This window comes from Psammomys obesus, unplaced genomic scaffold (genome assembly GCF_907164565.1).
Source record: "Psammomys obesus unplaced genomic scaffold, mPsaObe1.curated_primary_1811, whole genome shotgun sequence".
Classification (NCBI taxonomy): Eukaryota; Metazoa; Chordata; class Mammalia; order Rodentia; family Muridae; genus Psammomys; species Psammomys obesus.
Window position 1 is genome coordinate 44,550,584 of NW_026587216.1, and position 12,181 is coordinate 44,562,764.

Here is a 12,181-nt window from a genome sequence, read left to right on the forward strand (position 1 = left end):
TCTCTCTCTCTTTCTCTCTCTCTTTCTCTCTCTCTTTCTCTCTCTCTTTCTCTCTCTCTCTCTCCTCTCTCTCTACCACCACCAACATCAAAATAACAGGAAGTAACAACCACTGGTCATTAATATCTCTTAACATCAATGGCTACAACTCCCCAATATAAAGACAGGCTAAGAGAATGGAGGTGAAAACAGGACCCAGTATTCTGCTGCATACAAGAAACATGCCCTAGCAATAAAGATAGACATCACCTCAAAGTAAAGGGCTAGAAGACTTTCCAAAGAAGAAGCAAGCTGGAAACAATAATTTTACCTTCTAGTACCACAGTTTCTTTATCCATTCTTCAGTTGAGGGACATCTGCGTTGTTTCCAGATTCCAGCTATTACAAATAAAGCTGCTATGAACATAGTTGACAAGTGTCCTTGTTGTATGGTGGGACATCGTTTGGGTATGTGCCCAGGAGTGATATAGTTCTGTCTCCAGGTAGGGCTGTTCCCAATTAGATGAGAAAGATTGATTTTCCAAAGTGGTTGTTCAAGTTTGCATTCCCACCAGCAGCGGAGGAGTGCTGTCCTTTCTCCACATCCCCTCTAGCATGTGCTGTCACTTGAGTTTTTGAACTTAGCCATTCTGACAGGTATAAGATGAAATCTCAGAGTTGTTTTTATTTGCATTTATTCCAGTGTTTCTCAGACATTAGAGATTCTTCTGTTGAGAATTCTCTGTTTTGTCCCATTTTAAAATTGGACTGTTTGGTTTGTTGTTGTTTAATTTCCTGAGTACTTTATATATTTTGGATAGTAGTGCTCTGTTGGATGTAGGGTTGATGAAGATCTTTCTCTAATCTTTAAGCTATTGTTCTATTGACAGTGTCCTTTAAAAAAACAAAGACATGTTGAAATTTGCAGGCAAATGGATGAAACTATTAAAAATCATCCTGAGTGAGGTAACCCAAACCCAAAAAGACATGCATGGCATGTACTCACTTATAAGTGGATGTTAGTCATATAGTACAGGATAACCATGCTATAGTTCACAGACCCCAAAAAGATAAGTAACAAGGAAGACCCAAGGGAGGATGCTTAAATCTCACTCAGAAGGGGAAATAGAGTAGACAACCGAAGCAGTTAAAGAGAGGTAACAGAGTAGAAGATGGAACTTGGAAAGAAAGAAATAAAGGTGAAGATGAGACCTGGAGAGAGTGGGGCTGGAGGACAGAAGGTTTGCAGAGAGAAGAGAAACCATGGGTCAGACATCTCTGTGATAAATGGGATACCTATGGCAGGGTAGGCTTCTGGGAGGATATGAGGGTTACTCTAGCTGAGAATCCTGGTAGTAGGCAGGTGTCATGAAGACTGAAGAGGCCACCCTCTAACAAGACAAGACTCCTGTTGGAGGGAGTGGAACACCAATCCACCAACAAAAATTTTGACCCAAAATTTACCCTGCCTAGGTGCAGGGATAAAAATATAACAGAGATTGAGGGATGCCTGGCCCAGCCCGAGACCCACCCCATGGGAAAGAGCCAACCACTGACACTGTTAATGATACTCTGCTTTGCTTGTAGACAGGAACGTAGCATAGCTGTCCCCTGAGAGACTCCATCCAGCAATGAATCAAAAGAAATGCTGAGACTCACAGCCAGAGGCATGGGTGGAATGCAGGAAGACTCGTGGAAGAGTTGGGGAGGGGACAGGAGCTCCACAAGAAGACCAACAGTGCCAACCTACCAGGGTCCAGGGGGTCTTGTGGAGACTGAAGCACCAACCAAGGACCATGTATTGACTAGACCTGGGCCCCCTACACAGATGTAGCCGATGGGAAGCTGAGTCTTCATGTGGGCCACCTAGTAAGGGGAGACGGGGTTGTCTCTGACACAGGTGCACTCGGGTAGATTGCTGGGGCATGAAGATCCCTTTTCTGAGGAGTAGCAGAGGGAGATAGGGGAAGGAAGGAGGGAGAGTGGGATGAAGGAGAAAGGAGGGAAGGGCTGCATTGGGTTGTCAAGTGAATAAATACATAAAATGTGAAAAAAGGGGAGAATGAGACAATGTAGTTATATATGTATGCATGTATATTGTATGTAAGTAGGGAGGCAGAGAGACATGGAAGCAGGGAGGGAGGAAAGGAAGAAACTAGGAAATGAGCCTGAGTACATTAACCAAATGTTTTTTGGGCCACAGTAGTATAGAATGTGAGTTTTTAAAAAAAAACATTTGAAAAGAAAATATATGTGAACTCCTTTATGTCCTTCCAGAGACTTACCATGAACCAAAACACCTAGGGCAGAAATGGTAGAGGGATGAAATTAATGGTCTATATTTAAAATTTATACAAGGTTGGCAAGATTGTTTAGTGGGTAAAGGTGTTTACTCCCAAACCTGATGACACAAATTTGATCTGGGATTCCACATGGTAAAAGGAGATAACCTACTCCCACAGGTTGTACTCTGACTTCCCCACAAGTACATTTCCTAAAACAAATGAATAAACGTAGGACTGAAAAATAAAATGGCAATTGAAATGGCAATTTAGTGTACAAAGTGTCAAATTAAGAAAACTATTATTGTGCTCATAAAAGTATAAATAAGTCAAAAGAGGGGACAATGTCTTGTACACCACTAATCTTCAATGTTTTATACACAGTGATCAGGCAAATGTTTTTTATGGAGATGGAAACAAAGTATTTCCTGTTTCATTATTACTTTCCATGTTCTTATAAATTGGTGATTTCTTCCATTGTACTCCAAGACGCTAGGTCAAGAGTGAAGATACCAAGAACAGCATCTTAGACATGGAGTCGCTGTGAGGCCTCACAGACAGATGGGGAGAGGACATGTATGCTAATGAAGCACATCAGTATCGTTAGGGTAATGAGAGAGCAGGGCTGTTGGAGGAGATCTGACCTGATGACATCGCACCTCATTTCTCCCTCATCTTAATCTCTTAGTAGCATGGGTCCCGGAGGCTGTTTTCCCACCTTCAAGTATAATGCTTCTGTGTATGTTCTCAAGATGTCAAGATGCACATGTCCAATAGAAGAATTAATTAATACGTGAAGTAGCAGCAAATGTGGTATAGTATGTAATTGTGCTGGTTTGAGTGAAAATGGCCTTCATAGGCTCACATATTGGAAAGGTTAGCAGCCATCAGGGAGTGAAACTCTTTGAACAGGGACTAGGAGGTAAGGCCTTACTGGATTAGCTGTACCCTTGAAGGAAGAAGTGTGTCACTGGGAGCAGGCTTTAACGTTTCAAGAGTCTATACCAGGCCCAGTCTCCACGCACTCTTTAATCTATCTGTCTATGTATCTATCTGTCTGTCTGTGTATGATTTCTACCTGATGCATGCAGCTCAGGAAGTAAAGCTCTCAGCTACTTCTTCAGCACCATGCCTGTCTGCCTGATGCCCACCATGATGACAGACTAACACCCTAAAACTTTAAGCAAGCCCCTAATTAAATCATTCTTTTATAAGAGTTACCTTGGTCATGATGTCTCTTCACAACAATAGAACAGTGACTAAAACAATAATGTACTCCAGTGGCTGTTTAGAGCATGACATCATTTAGAGGAAGAGAGATTAGGATAGAGTTTCAAAAACTAGCTGTGATTAATTCTGTAGTAAAAGGTCAAAGTGCGGAAAAAGAAGGAACCACTGAAGAGTGGATGGAGAGGTTAATCTGACCAAAAAGAGCTGAGACTTGATTATCACTATTATTAAAAATGATATTGATATGTAATATATCTATTATTAATTGCTGTGCATTTACTATGTTGTATGCAATGTTTTAAGTACACAATAAAAGTTATTTGGTCCTCTCAAAAGCCCTTTTTGGAAGGTACTTACATTGATTGATTTTAAAATAAGGAGAGATTTAGGGTTGTCTGCACTCTCTTAATCAGACTTCAAAGCAACGAAATAGTCTCAAAGCCTTTGTCATCCTGTAACGATCCACAGAGCATCCTTTCTATGATGGAAAATGGAGAAGACAGTATCTACGGCACAGGTAGGTAGACACGTGTATTATAAAAATATTTCCCCAACCTCAAGAAAATAGCATCCTTGTGGATCGGCGTAGAACCCGCAGAACAAGGCAGCTTATGTCTGATGCAGAACTTCAGAGTCTCTCCACTCTGCACGACAGTGTCCTCTGCATATGTCAAAGGTGAGAAATGCATGTCATGAAAATGTGTAGTGGCCTCAGGGTGGGAAAGCAGCACAAACTGGCTATAAAGTATCATTTATGCCAACTGCTCATCTCATTCTCAATTCAACTTCAGTCAATGCAGGGCACCAAAGCAAAGATTTATCACTTATCATACATCTCAATTGAAATAATTAGCCATTTCCTGACTACCTAAGCATTACAACAGCATGAGCTGCATAATTCATTACTTTTATCAGAAAAATTATCAAAGGCACAGCATAAGTCATAGAGGTTGGGTATGTTTTTTAATATCATGTTGGGGGAAAGACTATTAGGAATTGTCCAGAACAATGTACTTAGTTTATCTCATTGATTATAACTGATTGCAAATTCCAAACTTAATGAAATTATATAAAGATGAAAATAACTTAATGACATAAATGATGCTCAATAGCTGTGACATTTTGAACAATACTGGAGCCTTCCTAATAAAACAAAAATCATTAAGCATCTTACGTTTTTATTAAATATTCTATAAATACCTAAAAAATGGAGTGTGCTTTGAATCAATCATAACAGCATATCAGTTTCACCATTAATGAATGAATTAAGTAAACTCTTACAAAATCATAACTCTTTTTCTTCTAATAATTACATTTTCTGGATATAGTCCTTCTGACGACCTGAAAGTAATATTTTGGTTGTAATTTTTCATATCAGTCTTGCTAAAATACATTAAAAGTAGATCTGTTGACTGATATCAATTTGATTTCAAAGCTCATGGGTAAAGGTTTATTTCCTTTACTCACTGTGATATTCACTATGTCCACTAAATATTTTTGCCACACGGGATGTTCTTGTTTTGTGGGGTGGAGACTGAGACAAGGTTTTTCTACGTAGCCCTGTCTATCCGGAAACTCACTCCATAGACCACGCAGAAATTTGGGTGGCTCTGCCTGTCCAGTGCTGGAATTAAAGGCATGCACTATCTCCTCCTGGCAGAATGTTTTTATTACTAAGATGTATTTATCTTATGTGTATGGATATTAAGTCCATACACATATTAAGTCTGCATGTATGGACGTAAACCACATGTGTGCCAGATGTCAGTGGATTCCAGAAGATCCTGCAGAACTTGAGTTAAGGATGGCTGAAATACCATGTCAGTGCTGGGATCTACATCCAATCTTCTGCAAAAGGAGGAAGTGCTCCTGATTTCTGGGCCATCCCTCCAACTGGATATGAAATGTTCTTGAAACATATCACTGAAAAAAACGTTACACTTTGCTTGAAATTATCAGCACTGCTGGGGAAACCGCATTGCATACAGAGGGTGAGGAATATGAAAATGTCCCGTGCTGCTGGCAGCACGCCATTGCCTGGAGTAGGCACTCCAGCACATGCTTGTCTGCTCTTACATGTTGGCCAGAAAATAGTTTTCCTGGGATGGAAACTGTGCTCTTGATTGCTCTTATAAAAATGCAATGCTAGGAATTATTTGACAACAAAGACCATTAATACCCATAAAAGCGCTATAGTCCTTCCCCACACCTGATACAGAGACAGGAAAGGCCTTGTGAACAACTAAGGCCATTCTCTCCAGGATGTAGTAAGACTCAGAGGACTTCAGCGAAGGGTAAGTGAGCTTTAAATACTCCTCAAGTGTCTGACATTTGGCTTACAACGGGGTTCACATTTTAAGTGTGGCCATGAGTGAGTATTCGGTTCAAATCTTAAAGAGCTTTATTTTAATATATGCAAAGATATTCAAGACTATTAGAAGAATGAATCTCAATGAGGGAAATTAAAATATTGCTCAACAATTTAATTAACCTTTTGAAATTGCAAAGCAAATCAGGTAATGCCATATTGTGCTCATGTTACCTTAATGAGACACTATATACATAGAAATGATGCTCAAATTATATTATCGTTAACATTATTCTGGGTAAGTATGTTCTAATACTTGCCACTCTGCAGTAATATTTACTACTTACAAACTGAAAGTTCAAAATAATCTCATCACTAATACTTTAATGTATTTACACCAAGGTGTCTTGGTTTTATCTGTGCTTGTGTTTATTTTGAAAGGGGAAAAACACTCAAATACAGTTTGAAAAGCTCCAATTATATAAATACAAAAAAATAGATATTATTGTATGCAGGTTTTGGTTCCTAGGCTAAGCATAGCCATGTCACCATGTATGAGGATTGTCTCTTGGGAATATTTTTGCCTAAGATCCAAGCAATAGACCTTTTATTTGTTGTTCAAATCAGGGGAGATAATTAATCAAAATTCATGCTCAATAGCTTTGTTGTTGTTTGTTTTGTTTCTAACAGCTTGTTAGAAGTAACACCTTGTCCTTCACGCTGGTTTTCCAAAGTACTGAAAACAAATCCTAAGCTTCCCTAGGTCTTGTAACTCAATAAGGCGAGGCCTGTGAGTGGAAATATAGTGCCCAGACACATTCGGCTCTAAAAGACAACCACAGATGAGATTAAAAAAAAAAAAAAAGTAACACATTGTATCTTGTAATGTGTCTTAGTTAGGGTTTTATTGCTGTGAAGAAACGCCATGTGGAAGTCCACTCTTATAAAGGAAAACACTTAATCGGGGTTGGCTTAAAGTTTCAGAAGCTGTCCATTATTGTCATAGTGGGAAGCACAGCCGCATGCTGGAGGCAGCTGAGAGTTTTACATCTGGATCTGCAGGCAGCAGGCAGAGAAATGGCTTGAGCTCTTGAGACCTCAAACCTGACCCCCTTGTGACATGCTTTCTCTAACAAAACCACACCTACTCCGACAAGGCCATAACTCCCAATAGTGCTACTCCCTATGGACCAAGCATTCAAACACATCTGCCTATGGGTCATTCCTACTCAAGCCCCCATACTCTGGTATCCCAAAAACTAAGAAACAAATGAGAAAATTTCCAGTTATACCCACAACAATTCTGAGGAAAATACTGGATATATATTATTCTTTATGTAAAACCATGCTTTCACATTTTTTCAAAGAAGGAAAATGACAACAAGTAGCTCTTACTCTGAAGTAGACATAAAGTTGCTCCCTGTAATTTGGGGCTGTTGTTATGCTGAAGGTTAGAGAATGAGGTACGGAGAAGTTGAAAGCTGTACAGAGACTGTGCGAGTAAATGGCAAAGCTGATGAACAATTTCAGGACTTACAGTTGCAAACCTCCTCTTTTGTCAACTGCCTCAGGCTGCCCTCAGCTCCCCCATCTCTGTTTATCTCTTGATATCAGTTGACCTAAGGTATCTGCAGAGAGCATTGAGTGATTTAGGAAAAGACTTCTTCGTCAGGTGAGGCTTTCATCCTCTCCTAGCAAGATTTCAAATTCAGTGGGTCTGACCAATGATCCAAAAAAAAAAAAGTGTATCTTTCAAAACATGATTCTTTTGCCTGATGTAATCGTGCCCTTTCTGGCTCTCCCAGCTCTCAAACCAGCCCCTGTTTTTTTTTGCTCCTATTACTTCTTCCTCTTCTTCTTCTACTTCTTCTGCTTCTTTCTTTCTCCTTTCCTTTTAGATTTCTAGAATATAATTGTGCATTTCTTTGAAATCAAAGGCTAAGTCTATGCTGTCAAAAAGATGGCAAATATACTAAAAGATCTCAAATTAAGTAGAAGAAATTGTCTAACCTAGTAAATAAGCCCATTGCTTTATTTATAAATTAAACATACACGGGCACATAAATAAAATAGTTGTAATTCAATCAAATGGTTGTACAATTTTATTATTATTATGCAAATCAAAATATAAACTATTAAAGAACCTTAGAGACTTGAAATATTAATTTTGTCTAAAAGGGTCAAGAAAGGCCTCAGATGCATGTTAACTGAGCTGCAGGATGGAGAATCCTACCAGAGGCACAGATGTGGGAGGTATGTCCAAGAAATAAGATGTAGGAAGCAAAGGCACAGATAAATACCAAAGTACAAAAAGAATTTGAAAATACTGGATTATTTCTTGTGTGTAGAGGGCACATGAATTGAGGTAAGAATAATTTCCTGTAAATTTTGGATCTCATGAGTAGCCAAAAGATAGCTAAGAGCCGAAACACGGACAAAAATGCTTTCTAGAAGAGGACACACATAGGTTTTTACCTATTTTACATGGCATTGGGTAGGCTTATGTAATGGACTGGTTATTTCTCTCAGTGAGTATCTGAGGTACACAAAGTAAAAGCCCTCTTTTCCCCTTTGTCCATTCTTTACTAGAGCAACCCAGCGTGTCCTCAAGTGTCCCTCTAGTCCTTGCTTTCTTAGGCAGGCTGGATGATAGACAGAGGGCATACCTTATGCCCCATGATGCTCAGAGCCAGGTAACTGCTTGTACTGGACAACTCTGCCCCACGGCTTTTTAAGACTGGATCATCCCTTTGTAAAGTGTAACTGAGCCAAAGACTCTGTGTCTGAGGCTAAGCAACCTTTGCCTTACAGGACAGAGTAAGAGAGAGTGTGGTAAGGTTTAAATGTAAATTCTGACTCAGCCAGTTATTAGTTACCTCAGGCATATTACTCCCTTGCAGCTGAATTCAAAATTTAAAAATAGGTATAATAATATTTATCTTGCTGGATTCTTGCGAGAATTAACCAGATAATAAATGAGAACAATAGAGTCTCCATCACGCGCTGCCTCCACTGCAGAGGCACAATTGCATTAACTTCACATACAAAACATTCTCTTCTATCAGGGGACAGTCAGGCAACAGAGAGAAGGTTTAGTGTATTAAATATGCTAATTAAAACTGGGAATGAGCATATTTTCTTTACTTTCTTGAGATTTCCTCAAACAAGGGACAGTGTGCTCTAGCTGTTGCTAATTAGTCATTCACTATTGAGAACAGGAGCGTTCCTGTGTAATAACATGAAATGGCCAATTGCTTGGTTGGAAGCTCAGAGATCCATATTTTAGTGAAGCCGGCAGAAAGCTCATCATTTTTTTTTTCATTTCCTCTGAGAATCAATTTTCATTTCCTTGATTATGAAGCAGAATATTTCTAACATTAGATCCTTTCATACATGTTGAGTTATTTAAACGCTGCTAACACCAATGCTCTTTGGCAGAAATTTAAATTTGTTTCTCTGCTTCCAGTTAGCACTGGTGAGTTACCTGAAGATTGTGAGATAAGATGTTATTAGTATCCTTTGTTCCAATTTGAGTAGTGTGCTATTTGGACAAAGGTCACAGCTCCATTCATCCACTTCCCATTTAAACATGTAATTCTTTTTTTTTTTTTGAATTTTATTTTTTTCTTATCAGTTACATTTTATTAACTCTGTATCCCAGCCGTGTCCCGATCCCTCATTCCCTCCCAAAACCTCCCTCCCTCCCTCATCTCCACCGTCTATGGAGAGACTGTGACCTCAGTGTTCCTTCACCTATTGTTTGCTGAAAGCATTATAAAGACAAGGCTTCTTTGGGAGCCAACTGTACATGCTTGAGACTGTGCAATAGATACATATTTTCCTTGTTTCTTTTTAATTATACTGAGAATCTCTTGGTGGGTGTCACCAAATTAGAATTACTGCCTGTAGAAGGCAGGTAAAGGAAACCCAGTGTGAAAAATATCTTCTATGATATTTAATATCTATACTGTTTTCTGTGAATGCTATACCATTAGGATTCATTTGTGCACTGAACAATAGCAGACCATGGTGGAAAGGTTGATCCAGAAACATCATTATTTTAGTCACTGTCATATTGCTGTAAAGAGACACCAATACCACAACAACTCTTATACAGGAAAGAATTTAATGGGGCCTGCTTAAAGCTGCAGAGGTTTAGTCCATTTTTATCAAGGCAGAGAAAATGGCAGAGATGGTGCTGGAGAAGCTGCTAACAGTTCTTCATCTGGATCCACAGTTGGCAAGAAAAAAGAGACACCAGGGCTACCTTGGGCCCCTGAAATATCAAAGCTCACCTCACCAACTCATTTCCTCTAAAAAGGCCTCACTTACTCTAACAAGGCCAAATCCTCTAATCCCTCTCAGTAGCACCATTCCCTAATGTCCACACATTCACACATATAACCCTATGGGGGGGGGGGCGTTCCTATTCCCACCACAGCCATCCAAGGACACAGGAGAAGCCTTGCTAAAAACAGTCTGGTTAAAGACTGGAGGCCAGAGATGAAATGTGTTTGGGGGATTCTTCTTATCAAAAATACAACTCTGTAACTCATGTTATTAAGAAACTACTGTTTGTTTATTCTGGTCTTTATATTCTTTGCTCATATTAAAAAACAAACAAACAAACAAAGCAAGGACACCACCTGGTTACATGGCATCCGACAAACACACACACACACACACACACACACACACACACACACACACAAACTGGAATGCTCTTCTTAAGAAAAGCAATACAGAATGACAAACTTTTAAAATGAAAAATATCAATTATTATAAAATGAAGAAAAATAAAAAAGCTTTAGTGCTTTTCTGATTTGCTTTACTTTGTTTTGTTTGAGATAGTGTCTGACTATGTAGTCCAAGTTGGCCTTGATCTCACACTCTCCCTACCTCATTTCCCTTTGTGTTGGGATTGTAGGTGTTCACTACCACCTACGGATAGAATATTTTATTCGCTAATCAGTGACAACTCATGAGCATAGAAATAGCCATGAAGAAAACAAATATATGCTATTGTACTCAAATTACTGTATCTAGAATATTTGATTCCATTTTCAAAAATTTCCACAACCACATAAGCACAAGCACATGCAAAAGGAAGGGATGACAGGAAGGAAGTTAGAGGGACAAAAGACAAGGGCAAAATGAGCCAGCCACAGATCTTCAATGGGACCACTGCGTCCCTTTGAGACTTTAGGAGAGCCTGTATCACTGAGAGGGAGCCTATAACTTCAGCCCCAATAGCTTCCTAATTAATGTGCCTCAGAAGGAACCCAGGCAATAGCTTTCTGTCTCTTGTGCAACAATCTCACCGCTTGACCCACCGGAGTGTCTAAATATAATCATAGCCTTTTTTATCCTTAAAAGTGTTGGTAGTTTTAGCTCCAGCTACATTTTACAATATTTAATTGTAATACTGTATTGAAATAATCAGTAAATGTTAAATGTGTATGAGTTATGTTTATGTGTAATACATATCAGTCATCAAGCAGTTTTTTTTGTAATACATGTCAGGCAATAACGAATAACAGAGAATCTTAGCTCTTAAAGAACTACTGTTGGAGAAGGAACACTGTGAATGTTACAACACAGTGTGATTACAAGTCTTGTCTGGGTGGTACCTTATGTGTCAGAAGGATGCAAGCTTTACTGGGGAAAGAAGTAAACCCAAAGCAAACCGGGAATGTTGGCCGATTTTCTAAATGAAAGTGAAGAGAAAATAGCAACAGCATCAAATCATTGATGGTGGGGGGGGGCAACATAAAACACATATCAGAGGCTCGAAGAATTGAAATAAAAAAATAGGTGAACAAGTTTAGATTTGTGGGTACTGAAATAGCTTGATGGGTCAACAGAGCGGTGGCTAAGGGTGAGAATGGGACAGTTTGCAACCTAAGATCAGAGTTACAGACCTATGACTAGGTGAGCTTTTTCCCAAAGATACTGTGAAATCATCAAGGTGGAGTTAAAGGAGAGGAAAAAAAAGTGGATACTAAAGAATGGGACCTCACTAAACTGAAAAGCTTCTGTAGAGCAAAGGACACCGTCATCAAAACAAAACGAATGCCTACAGATTGGGAAAGAATCTTCACCAACCCTCTATCTACCAAAGGGCTAATATCCAGTATATATAAAGAACTAAAGAAGTTGAAAAGCAACAAATCAAGTAATCCGATCAAAAAATGGGGTGCAAAGCTAAACAGAGAATTCTCGATAGAAGAATATCGAATGGCAGAGAAAAAAAGAAATGCTCAACATCATTAGCCATCAGGGAAATGCAAATCAAAATGACCCTGAGATTTCACCTTACACCCATCAGAATAACCAGGATCATAAACTCAAGTGACAACACATGCTGGAGAGGTTGTGGAGA